This window comes from Hylobates moloch, unplaced genomic scaffold (genome assembly GCF_009828535.3).
Source record: "Hylobates moloch isolate HMO894 unplaced genomic scaffold, HMol_V3 SCAFFOLD_12, whole genome shotgun sequence".
Classification (NCBI taxonomy): domain Eukaryota; kingdom Metazoa; phylum Chordata; class Mammalia; order Primates; family Hylobatidae; genus Hylobates; species Hylobates moloch.
Window position 1 is genome coordinate 8079376 of NW_026652287.1, and position 13488 is coordinate 8092863.

Consider the following 13488-nt stretch of genomic DNA (forward strand, 5'->3'; position numbering starts at 1 on the left):
GGGGGGGGAAGGAGGAGTGGGATTTGGAGGGAGGGGAAGGAGGAGTGGGATTTGGAGGTGGGGGAAGGAGGAATGGGATTTGGAGGGAGGGGAAGGAGGAGTGGGATTTGGAGGCGGGGAAGGAGGAGTGGGATTTGGGGAGGGGGGAAAGGAGTGGGATTTGGAGGGGGGAAGGAGGAGTGGGATGGTGGCGGTCCCCCCACAAAGCAATGAACTCAGCAGGGCTTTCTGCCTAGGCTCATGGGGCTTTGAAGTTGGAAGGAAAGCGGCCTGGCCTGGGCTGTTTTTCCCAGCCTCCTCCTCCTCTGCCTGTCTGTCCCCCGTCCATCGGCGTCTCCGTCTCCGGCCTAATGGGGAGCCTTCCTCCTGTGGCTGAGTTATCTGCTTGTCATGCCAGTGGCCCACCCGAGGACGATAAAAGGGCTTTTTGTCTGCAAGCACTTAGCTTCCTCCGCCGGGGCGATCCATCACATCTGAGGGAGACTGGGAAGGCAGACAGACAGTGGAGTGGGGCCTCCTTCTCCCCTGCTGAGGGAACCTGATGCTCCCAGGAGCCCCCTTGCAGGACCCAAGTGGCTCCTCATCCCGAAGGCAAGGCCCATCTGGGGGCCAGCAGGGGCGAGTGGGAGTGGGGCCATGCGGGCACATTGAGGCAGGCAGATGCTCTGCACTCCCCTCACAGAGGACAGACGCTGCCCGGATGCCCTGCCCCACCACACCCACTTGGCAGCTCTGTGGGGCCCCTCTGGGACCCTCCATGCTGGAGAGGGTGGGTGGGGGGTGCAGCCTTTTCTGAGGAAGAACCGTGGTGGTAGAAGGGGGGAAGGGGGAGACAAGGGCGTGCACGTGTGTCAGCCCCGGTTAAGCACTTTGTGGAATTACCTCCTTAAATCTCAGAGCGACCCTGAAGGTGGGCACCCTCCTTATCCCCATTCTCCAGATGAGGAAACTGAGGTACAGGGAGGCGATGCGGCATCCCCAGGGTGCAGCAGCAGAGGGAGGTCTTGGCCCCAGGCTCCCAGCGGTACACTCTTTCCTGCAGACCTAGGACCTTAGAAGGGGGCTATGGGAGCCCCTGGCCCCAAAAGTGGGTTGCCCATGACTCGAAACTCTGTGAGTGGATTCTTCAGCTGGGAGTGGGGTGGGGAGGTGGGTGTCTGGGATCGTCTATACATTGGGGTGAGTGGTCAGGTGTGGGTGGGGGCTGGGGTCTCGGGGTACCCTGGGCGGGTGATCAGGGACACCGAAGGTGTGTAGGGGGAGGTTTTAGGGCCCTGGCCCAGTGGGATCTCGCCTCTCGGGGGCTCTGGGAGGACCGGCCTTATCCCCAGTTGGATGGGGCCCTGGGCCCTGCTTGGGTGGGGAGGAGAACAATGGAGGTCCCCCTGCCCTTCCCTGTCTGTGCTACCACCCTTCCCTCTCTCTCCTTCCCAGCCTGGATGCTCAGCCCTGGGCAGGGGCTGCCTGCAATCCCTTCCTCCCCTCCCCCTTCCTTTCTGCTCCCTACCCCTCCTTCTCCTCCTCCCTCCTTCTCCCCACAGGCCACCCTCAAATGACAGCAATTAATGGTGCCTGTGATGGCGGGCTGAGAGGAGGAGGCTGACAGTTGAGCGTGTCTGCCTGCGGCCGCCCGCTAATCGGGCCCGGGGGATGCCCCCCCTGCCATTGGCTCCAGGCGCCTGCCCTGCCATCACTCAGAGGGGAGCAGGAGCCCTGGACAGGCCCGTGGGAGCTGGTGCAGAGCCCCCATCCCTGCAGCCGCCTTCCTGTCCTGTCCTTCTATTATTATTATTATCATTTTCTTTCATAAACGGGTGGGCTCTGGCTGGGCTCTTGTTCAGCGTGAGTTGGTGGATGCCTCCCAGACGTCCTTCTGCTGAAATGACCTCTCATGTGCCCGTGTTGTCCTCAGGGCCAGCCATCCCCACAGGGTCCCATCCTTTTGTCCCTGCTTCCCTGGGAGGGGCGGGTTGAGCAGAGCCCAGGAACGGTGTCCTGTCTGGACAGCAGGCATCAGTTAAATGCCCTGGCCTGAGTCCTCGGGCCTGGGGGCAGCTATCTGAGCCCAGAGCCTTGTCTGGTGGGGTGGGGAAGTGTGTTGTGTTTGTCAGGGTTACAAGAATCCTGGCCAGCTCTGTCCACACTGGGCCTGGGGCTTGACCATTTATCACTTGGCAGCAGCAATAATGAAGCCCCTGGTGTATGCTGGGGCCTGCAGCTGGTATGTTCACTTTGGTTCATTTTACTTTGCAGTTTTCTGAGGAGTGTGGTATTTCTCACCTTGCTTTTGTAGAGGGGGAAACTGAGGGGCAGAGAGGCAAAGTGATTTGCCCTAAGGGGCACAGTGCCCTAAAGGACCTAGCTAGCATAGGACAAAGCTGGGGTTCAACCCAGACCCAAACAATCCAATACTCATACATCAGGGGACTTTGGGAAACTTGAGGGACAATTTAGGAACCAGCAGACTGATTTAGAAGTGAGGAAATAGTCCCTGGGCACTGGGAATGGAGTGAGTTGTGTTAATATGTGCATCTCTCTCCCTGTTACACTTAAGATCATCTTCATTGAGATGTAATTAACCTATAATGATGCACCCATTTTAAGGGTTCAATTGTATGCATTTTGACAAATGTAAACATTTGCATCACCTCCACAATCTAAATAAAGTGTTTCTGTCCCCCACAAATCCCCACCAGTCCCTTGGCACTAAATCCCTAGCACCCACCTCCACCCCCCGCCCCCGACTAGAGGTACCCACTGATCTGCTGTTATAGAAGCTTTTAACTCTTCTAGAATTTTATGATAAAATTATCATCAGGTATATACTTCTTTGTGTCTGGCTTCTTTCACTCTGCATAACCCATGTTGCTCATGTATCAATTCATTCTTTCTCATGGCTAAGTAATATTTCATTGTGTGGATATATTACAGTTTATCCATTCATCAGTTTATGGACATCAAAGTTTCCAGTTCTTGGCTATTGGGAATAAAGCTGCTCTGAACATTCTTGTGTAAGTCTTTGTGTGAACATGTTTTCTTTTCTCTTGTGTGAATATCTAGGTGTTGGGTTGCTAGGTCACATGGTAAATGTGTTATTGTAGTTTATAAGAAACCACCAGCTGTTTTCCAAAGTGGCTGTCCCATTTTGCATGCCCACCTGCAGTGGATGAGAGTTCCAGTTGCTCCACATCCTTGTCAGCACTTGCTACTGTCAATCTTTTAATGTTAGCCGTTCCAGGAGACCCTAGTGCACTTGCGATTACATTTTCAGCTTTTGCTGTCTTTTGGGCAAAGCTGTGGTTCTGTGTTTTGATTTTACGTGTTTGGCCAGCTGGTGGGAGTCTCCCGGATGGTGGGAGATAATCTCATGTCTGCCAACGCTAGCTCTGTCTTTTCCTTTCTAGTCTTTATGCTGCTGACTGGCTGCTTCTCGTCTGACTGCAGTGGTTGAGACCACAGTGCAGTGTCGGATAGCACCAGAGCACCAGTTGGGTTTTTTGGGGTTAGTTAGCTGTGAGTGTTGTTTTTTTTTTTTTTTTAGAGACAGAGTCTTGCTCTGTCGCTCAGGCTGGAGTGCCGTGGCATGATCTCGGCTCATTGCAACCTCCGCCTCCTGGGTTCAAGGGATTCTCCTGCCTCAGCCTCCCGAGTAGCTGGGATTACAGGCATGCGCCACCATGTCTGGCTACTTTTTGTATTTTTTTTAGTAGAGACGGGGTTTCGCCATGTTGGCCAGGCTGTAATTGAACTCCTGACCTCAGGTCATCCACTTGCCTTGGCTTCCCAAAGTGCTAGGATTAGTGAGTGTTGTTTTTTTTTTGAGTTGGATTTTCGCTCGTTGCGCAAGCTGGAGTGCGATGGCGTGATCTTGGCTCACCACAACCTCTGCCTCCCGGGTTCAAGCAATTCTCCTGCCTCAGCCTCCCTAGAAGCTGGGATTATAGGCATGCGCCACCATGCCTGGCTAATTTTGTATTTTTAGTAGAGACGGGGTTTCTCTGTGTTGGCCAGGCTGGTCTCGAACTCCCGACCTTAGGTGATCTGCCCGCCTCAGCCTCCCAAAGTGTTGGGATTACAGGCATGAGCCACCACTCCCGGCGGTGTTGTTCTTAACACTCATCTTACAGATGAGGACACTGAGGCTCTGACAGGTCAGGCGACTTCCATCCCGATAAGAAATGAAACTCGGGACTCTTGAGTTGTGTGCCCTTTCTCCTCCTTCAGGCTAGGAGGCGCCAGCCCCGTTTGTTGCAGTGATGTGTTTGCCAGTCCAGAGGGTCATGCCAGGAATTGGTGGCTGGTTGGAGCCGGGACCACCTTTCTTTTCCCTAGGGTTTCCTCTGCTGGCGAGATGAGGGTGTGGAGGAGACGCGGTGCCTTCCGGGTCAAGCACTGTCCTCTGGCACTGAGCACTGTTGAGTGAATGTCAGGCGTTGGCTCTGCCAAGGGTCCTCCTTGCTCAATCCTGTTGTCTTGGGCAAAACCACACCTGCCTTCCGGGGAGCTGTTTTGGGGCAAGGGAGGAGCGTGACATATGGAAGCCCAGGAATGGGCTGGGATGAAAGAGGGGGCCTCCTTCTCCTTTTTCCGTGCCTGAGGGGTGTCAGCTAAGATGACTTTTCGGCGAAGGAGGCCCGTAAATTAAATAAGCAACCCCGTAAATAAATAAGTAATGAAGTTAGCGGGGTGCCTAATTACATCAGATTCATCATTGTGGATGGATGCCTGCCCGATCATTGTACTTGTTTTTAATCTTCAGCTCTGACATGTGTCTCCTTCCGTCTCATAGTCATCCCCACCCCAGCTGGAGGGAGGAGGCGGGGAGGCGCTGCTGTAGGGGCTTCGAGAGAGCCTTGGTGGTGGAGGCGGTGGGGGGGTCCCTGAAGGGTTGTTTACCCAGTCTGCCTGTTTATGGCAGTCGTGGAAGGGATGACGAGGTCTTTTCGGCAGTGAAACCTCAGGAGGCCTCGGGCCATCCTGATTCAGCAAATCCCGCAACAGGCTGCACCGAAGGGTGGATGACAAACACGGTGCCCTGCACAGATGCGGCCACAGCATACACAGCACACCCTGGAGGGTGAGGCGGGAAGGACGCAGACCGGGGCAGACGACCTGAGTGCAAAGTCCCAGGGATCCAGGTGGACCCGTCTTTATGCCGCGGTTGGGTTTATAAACCTACTGGAGCTTCGAAGTGGGAGCACCCCATGGCAGTGACAGCAGCAGTCCTAACAGGGTTTGTGATCGTCCTTGTGTCACACTTTACATGTTATAATTTATTTAATTGACTGGGCACAGTGGCTCACGTCTGTAATCCCAGCACTTTGGAAGGCCAAGGCAGGCGGATCATCTGAGGTCAGGAGTTCGAGACCAGCCTGGCCAACATGGTGAAACCCCATCTCTAATAAAAACAGAAGAATTAGCCAGGCCTGGTGGCGGGCGCCTGTAATCCCAACTACTGGGGAGGCTGAGGCAGGAGAATTGTTTGAACCCAGGAGGCAGAGACTGCAGTGAGCTGAGATCACACCACTGCACTCCAGCCTGGGCAACAGAGCAAGACTCCACCTCAAAACAAAAATAAAAAAATGAAAAATTATTTCATCACCTAAAAGCTCTTGTAAAGTAGGGATTATCATCATCCCCTCTTTACATATGAGGAAACTGAGGCACAGAGAGGTTCCGCATCTTGCCCAAGGTCACACAGCCAGTGAACTTTGCACTCAAGTCGTCTGCCCCGGCCTGCGTCCTTCCCATCTCACCCTACAGGGCGTGCTATGTGTGCTGTGGCCGCGTCTGTGCGGGGTGCCATGTTTGTCATCTACCCTTCAGTGCGGCCTGTTGAGGGATTTGCTGAATCAGGATGGCCCAAGGCCTCCTGAGGTTTCACTGCCGAAAAGATCTTGTCATCCCTTCCATGACTGCCGTAAACAGATGCCGTTCTGAACCGTAAAATAAAATCGTGTTTCACTAATGACAAAGCAAGCCCATTTACTGAAATTTGAATAGCTTCTTTCCAGATCTTCTCTTTCTCTTTCAGTGGCCCTGATTGGCTGGCTCTTGGGGGACTCTCTGTCCTGCCTGTGATAATGGTCCCTAGACCCACTGTACAGATGGAGAAACTGAGGCTCAGGGAGGTGGAGGGGCATGAGTGAGACCGCACAGCTGGGAAGTGGTGAAGCTGCGATTCTAGTTGCTTCTTACTGTTTGGTTTGGGGAACGGGGGCCATCTCATGTCCCTGACGTGGAAGGGGCTGCCTGTCCTCTCTGAGAAGCGCAGGGAGCTGTGTGCACCCCAGGCTGGCTTTGCTGGGGTCTTTGCGGTGGCTGACTGGTTAGCGTCCTGTTTGTCTGCGGGGGAGAGGAGACCAGCTGCCCCACCTCGTGGTTGCTCCTCAGGACCTGAGCATGTGCCGGGCATGGACAGAGAATGGGGGTGGCTGGGGGCAGTCTTGTCCTCGTTCGCTGTCCACGCAGCTCCAGGGTGCCCAGCCACAGCCCACACCTGTTCCCTCCATGGTGCCTCTGTATCTCCAGACTCCAGGTCCTGTACGAGGCAGTGGGGCCTGAACCCTTGGGACGTCTGGGCCTCTACCGGGCGCCCAGGGAGGGAACACCCTTTACTTTCCAGGGTGTACTTGTGCAGCCAGACAGGGCCTGCGTTTCTGGGCCGTGGCTTGGATGGGAGTGGGGGTTCGCACATTCCCCTGGTGCTGACTTCAGGCTTGTGGGGTTTGGGGCTCTCCCTGCCCCTCACTGTAACCTGGGGTGGAGAGAGGAGTTGAGGACAGACCCATATGAAGAATTGTGCGTGTCCATGGTGTTCCTGGGGGTTGGAGCAATCCAAGGAGGCTGCCTGGAGGAGCTGGAACACTCACATTGAGTAATAATAAGCCCATCTTGGAGGGACTATGTGTGTACATGCTTCAAACAGGACCTGGCACAGAGCAAATACCATATTTACCATAAAAGCTAACATTTCCTGATCCTTTTCTTGCCTCAGTGCTGTGTGTGAGTTGCCAGTATTATCATTAACATTAACTACAATTTCCAACGTGCACCCCATACATACACGCATGTACTCTTTGCAGCAGCCTTAGAAGGTAGGTGCTATTATGATCAGCCCTGTTTTCTAGTTAAGGGGGTTGAGGGCAGAGAGAGGTTAAGGGACTTGCCCAAGGTCGCCCAGTTGGCAGAGCTAGGATGTGAACCCAGAACGCCTGATTCCACAGCAGCTGCTTTTCATCGTGTGGATTGTGCAGGTGCCACCTGCAGCCCTCCCTCTGCCCCGTGGGTACGCTGGTCACTGCTGCAGCCAGACTAGATCTCTTGGCAGGGCCATGCCAGCTGTGGGACAGCCTCCATGTGCCACGTAGGGCCCTCAGGCACGCAGCAGCTGCTCTGGGCAGTGTGGGATGGTCAGGACGTGGGACATCTGCTTCCTGCTTCCCTGCAGCCAGATTGGTGTCCCCATGGCCTCCTCCTGGTCGAGGGGATGGCAAACACAGCAAACAAGATGCGCGGCTTTGCCTTATGGATCACACAGGCTGATGGGGAGATGGGCAGTGCCAGAAAAACAAACACGATTTTGCAAGGCAAGAAAATGCCGCCTGTGAAATAATACAGGGTGGGGAGATAGGGATGACTTCAGTTTCGGGGGACTCGTTTTAGGTAAGAATTCCAGGGTAGCTTCTGAGGAGGTGGCATCTGAGCTGGGCCCTGGACAATAAGGAGGCACCCGCTATGTGAAAGGAAGGGGGATGAGGGAACAGCAGGTGCGAAGGCCCTCCGGCCACCATGTTTCAGGCATGCTGACTGGGGCTCTGTGCCTCAGTTTCCCACTCTGTAATCGCTGGAGCAGAGCAGGGGGGCCCCAGGAGGGCTTCCCTGGATCTGAGACTGTTCTGCAGACCTCCAGGGCTGGGCTGTTTTTCACATTTAAGGCAGGAGTCAAATTTAATGACTTTTGCCTTTCTCTTTTGTTCTTTTGCTCCATAGTTAATTTACATGTATTTACATGGTTTTAATTTACATGTATTGGGCACGTGGCGTGTTCTGGACTCATATAGGTCACTGGGATGAGAATGGTGGAGAAGTTGGACATTGCCTGTGCCTTTGAGTTTAGTATTCAGAGGGGGAGTGTCAGTTAAACAAGCAAGTGCTATCGCGGGTGGTGAGGGTTGTGAGGACGAGGTTCAGGCATTCACGCGGGTGAAGCAAGAGCTGAGTTAGTCTTCCATCAGGCCAGGCGTCCAGGGACGAGTCATTCAAGGGGAGACCTGGGGGTGATTAGTTAGGGGCAGTTAGTTAGGGCTCCTGAGTTGTGGCAGAGACACACTCGAGCCGAGTTAGGCTATGACGGGGAGTTGATGGGTCCTCAGAGTGGCCAGGGTAGGACATGTTCAGGCACGGCTGGATCTAGGTGCTCAAACAATGCCTCTGGGAGCTGGCTTTGCCTCAGCTGTGCCTCCTTCTATGCGGGCCTTGTTCTCAGACAGGACATGCCACCAGCCCAGCCCAACCCAGCCAGCCAAGGAGAAGGAGAGTCACCTGGCATCCCAGGAGGGACACTCCTTTCTCTTGTTTGAGTGAGGTCCTCAACATTCGTTCCACTGTTTGCAACAGCAAGAGGAGGTGGCCAAAGTAGGGATAAGGGGATGTCCCAAACTCAGACACAGGGAGGAAAGGAGTGAGTGAGTCAGTGCAGGTCAGAAGGGAGGGGTGGGGATTGTGGCTAACGGGCATGCTGGGTATTTTGATGGCTTTCCAAGAGAAGCTGGAAATCTGGATTTTATAAGGAATGGCCCAGTTTTTAAAAAACATTGAATGGGCCATAACAAGTTTTCTTCATGGCCACAACTGGCTGTCACCATTTTATAGCCTCTTCTTAGCAGTGACTTTTAAAGTATCTTGTCCCCACTGTGATCTGGGTAGAATGTCCCATGGGCTGTTCTGAAGGTCTCAAGTCTTGGGAAGTCACGTCTGACACCATTGGAGATGCCATTTCTGAAAGTCAAGGCCCACGGCCACAGCAGTTCCTCAGAGAACAATACCATGTCTCCAGTGGGGCCTGACGTTCTTGGAGACAGTATAGTCTAGTGGTTAGTGTCGCAGACTCGGGTTTCACACTTGCTGGGTTCAAATACCAACATTGCCACTTCTAGCCCCGTCCCCTTGGGCAAGTCACTTCACTGCTCTCTGCCTCAGTTTCCCAGTATGTATTAGTGGAATGGGTATAACAGCACCCCACAGGATTGTTGTAAGGCAAGCCCGTCCAACCTGCGGCTCAAGACGGTTTTAAATGCAGCCCAAAACAAATTTGTAAACTTTCTTCAAACAGATTGTTTTTCGATTTTTTTTTTTTTTTTTTTAGTTCATCAGCTATTGTTACTGTTAGTGTTATGTGTGATCCGAGACAGTTCTTTTAGTGTGGCCCAGTGAAGCCAAAAGACTGGACACGCCGGTTGTAAGGCACAGTGGAGGCCCCATGAGGCCTGCTGACCCTGGCACGCTGAGCGCTTGGGTGATGCTGGCCGGCGTGATGTGTCCTTCCTGGGTTAGGTCCCTGGGATCCAGCCGGCTGGCCTGGAGCATTCCTGGGCAGGCACTCCTCTTTCCTCTGCCCCTGCCCCTGCCACTGGGGTGTGGGTTCCCAGGAGCCCCAGAACAGGCAGCCACCTGCCCCCTGCCCCCAGCCGTCCTTGCCAGTTGCTGGGTGCCCGTGGTATCCTGGCGTGCCGGATGGTGCTGCAGTTGGAAGTGAGTCTTGAGTGAGCAATTAACTCTGCCAGCTGCCAGCTCACAGCTGCTGTGGGTGGGGGCGGCCCCTTTTAAAAATAAAAACAACATGCAGAAAAACAGCCCTGGAGTACCGTTGGCTTCCCTTAGCCAATGTGGTCAGGGCTTAATTTTGATGCTTTTGTGGAGAAGAATCCCGGGCCTGGATGGGGAAGTAGGATGCATTTTGGTCTGGGGAGTGTCTTTATTTGGGGGCAGAGGTGATGGCCTGTGTCTGGCCTCCCCATCCAGGAGGCAGGCCCCGTTCCTCAAGCTGCCCACGAGTGGCTGGCTCATGGATGCCTGCCACAGGGAAGGGGACTTGGGTTCCTTGGGGCCAGTTTTTAGCAGGTTCAGGCCAGGAGAGGGTGGCTGTGGGACCTATCAGGTCTGTTGCCAGCTCTGTCGGCTGTAGGGGGGCCCTGGGGCCATCCCAGTGATCCCGGGAGCTCTCCTCTGCAGCTTCCAGCCAGTTTTCTGGAACTAGCGGGAAAGGAGAGGGGCACCAAAGGTGTTTCCGGGCATGCGATTGCTGCCACTTTGAGGTCTTGGCTTTGGTAGTGGGTTGAGTCGTGGCCCATGAAACATAGGTACACTTGGAAACCACGAATATGACCTTGGCCTTATTTGGACCACAGGTCTTCGCAGATGTCACTAAGGTAAGGGTCTCAAGATGAGATCATCCTGGAATAGGATGGGCCCTAAATCCAATGACAAGTGTTCTAAGAGAAGACACACAGTGGAAAAGTCCACATGAAGACGGAAGGAACGCCAGGAGCCACTGGGAACTGGAAGACACAGAGAAGCCTCCCCCTGCAGAGTCTTTGGAGGGCCTGTGGCCCTGGTGACACCTTGAGCTTGGATTTCTGGCCTCCAGAACTGTAAGAGGATAGGTCGCTGGTTTCAGCCACCCAATTTGTAATAATTTGTTATAGCAGCCACAGGAAACGAATACGGTTGTGAATTTTATTTTAATCGCTCATATATTTTAAAATTAAAATGTAAAATGTAATTTTGTCTTGTTCACTGCCATATCTCCAGTGCTCAGCACATACAGTAGGGGCTCAGCAGATGCTTCTCGAATGTCTGATCGCTCCAGGCCTGGGTGAGGATCTTTTTATTTATTTATTTATTTATTTATTTATTTATTTATTTATTTATTGAGATGGAGCCTCGCTCTGTCGCCCAGGCTGGAGTGCAGTGGCATGATCTTGGCTCACTGCAGCCTCTGCCTCCTGGTTCAAGCGATTCTCTTACCTCAGCCTCCTGAGTAGCTGGGATTACGGGTATGCGCCACCACACCTGACTGAATTTTGTATTTTTAGTAGAGATGGGGTTTTGCCACGATAGCCAGGCTTCCTGGCCTCAAGCGATCCACTGCACCTGGGCTAGTTATTTTTAATGCAGGTGAAATTCACATCACATATAATTTACCATTTTAACACGAACAGTTCATGAGTTTTTAGTTCAATCACAATGTTGTGCACCCACCCCCTCTATCCAAAAAATGTCCTCATCACCCCAAAAGGAACCCTGTACCAGTGGGGTCACTCCACGTTGCCGCCTCCCACAGCCCCTGGCAGCCACCAGTCTGCCTTCTGCCTCTGTGGACTCACCTATTTTGGGTATTTCTCCTGGACGGAATCATACACTGTGGGTTTTGGCTTCTTTCACTCCGCACAATGCGTTTGAGGTTGATCCGTGTTGAATGGTGTGAGTCCTTCATTCCTTTATATGGCGGAATTCCATTGTGTGGCATACATCAATAGAACCATTTGATATCTAGGTGGCTTTTCAGATGAGGAAACTGAGGCTGCCCAGGTCACGGAGCCCTGGGGCCCGGGATTGAGGAGGTGCAGATAGCCAGACGTGTCTGGCTCACGGTGCTGTCTCTTTCTCCTGCCCCCACCCTGCTCCACTTGTATCTGTGCCTGGCCAGGAAGCAGCAGTGTGTGGGGAGGAAGTGAATGGGGGTCTCTTCTAGCTAGAGCCAGATGCTGAACCGTAGCTGCGGCTGTGGGTCTGGATCTGGTCCTCAGAGTTCTGGCCCCCACCTCCCCCCTGGGCCCCGGACATGTAGTTTCTGTTGACCTGGGTCCCGAGAGAGGCAGCAGGCAGGAGCTCCCCCATTCGCCAGCCAAGCCTTCTGATGCCTCGAGAGGCTGGGGGCCTTGCCTGGGGCCACTCAGCTTAAGGTCCCCCTGCCCCTTTCCAGACCCCCTTTGGCCCACTGTCCCGGCCCCTGTGGCCTGCAGCGAATCATATTCTGGGGGGTCTTCACCGATCTTTCCCACCGTCAAAACTCTGCTCAGCAGACGGGCTCCAGGAAGTGGACTGTCAGCAGATTTTGGCCAGGGGTTGCTTTTTCAAAGTCTGGAGGGGTGGTCGCCGTCGGAGGCTTTCGTGATAGGGAGTTCTTTCACTGAGCAGATAACCAGACGCTGGCTTATTCTCAATACAAGCTTGGTTTTGGCCACAGGCTCTGTCTGGGGGCTGCTGCCTGTGGCTGTTTCTGGTGTTTGATGATTTGTGGTCTTCATTAAGTCATTCAACAAACGATTTGCTGCCCAGTATCTGGCGGGGAAGACACAGGAAGCAGAACGAGTGGCCGTGAAGAGACATGCCCAGTGTCAAACCTGCCCATAGCACACAGTCGCTCTGAGGGGGTGGGAGGAGTTACCGTGGACTCCAGGGCCAGCCTTTGGTGAAGGTCTGGATGCAGTTCTGTGTCCAAAACAAATAAAAATGAACAGAAGGAGGTGGTGAGGCCTGACTCGGCCGCTCTCAGGCACCGCTTCCTGGTGGTGTTTGCGTGGGGCCAGTTTGGCCTGAGTGTCATGGTCCTGCCTGGTCTCGGCGACAGTCTGGGTGGGGAGACGGTGCTGGATCTTTGGGCTAAAAATATGCCCATGCCTTCTGTGCCTCAGTTTCCCTACCTACAAAAGAAGGCTTAAGAGTAGCAGAATCCCACCTTTGGCTTTGCGGCAGGTCTACGGAAAACCCCCAGGGGTTTTTCCTGGGGAAGGCTGGAGGCCCAGCTGTTCACAGGAGACATCTGGCTTCCGGGGGCCTCCGCAGCCACTATGCTTATCCCCTAGTGGCCAGTCTGGGCCCCCTGCCAGTCCAGTGGCCACGGGCCCCTGTCACAGGCAAATCTGGTCTTAGTCCTAAAACCCTTCTGTGACTCCTTGTGGCTGAATTACCACGTGGATGGTGGAGACAAGCCAGGCTTGCCCAGTTCAAGTCCCAGCTCAGCCACTAGCTGTTGACCTTGGGCAAGTCATCTACCCTCTCTGGGCCAGCCTCCTGCTCTGTCTGCATACGGTGGCTCAGGGGCATACCTGCCTTTGCCGCTGTGGTGTGAGGCCAGCTGGTGAACCAGGGGACCCGCTTAGCACAGTGCTGGGCACACAGTCCGAGCTGCTGGGCTCTGTGTGTGTGGCCACTGTTATTGTTATTAATATTATTACTCTCAAGATGCCCCTGAGAGTAAAAAGGATGACAATGTTATCTTTGGGGCTGAAGGCCAGGCCCAGAGTCCATCTGACCACTTCCCCTCCACTCCTATTAGCTCCCAGACCTCATCTCCAAACTCTCCTCGCCTCGCCCCTGCACCCTGGCCACGCCAGCCTTCTCTTTGCCTTGACAACACACCGCACGTGGTCCAGCCTCCAGACCTTCACATCTGCCATGCTCCCGCCAGGGGTGCCTTCCTCG

At 54.0% G+C, this 13488-nt stretch overlaps 1 protein-coding gene across 18 annotated transcripts in view; it reads left to right on the forward strand.

Annotated features, from left to right (window-relative positions):
• The window catches only part of NCOR2 (nuclear receptor corepressor 2), a 244402-nt gene that overhangs the window by 35695 nt on the left and 195219 nt on the right, over positions 1-13488 (forward strand). The window lies entirely within an intron of this gene.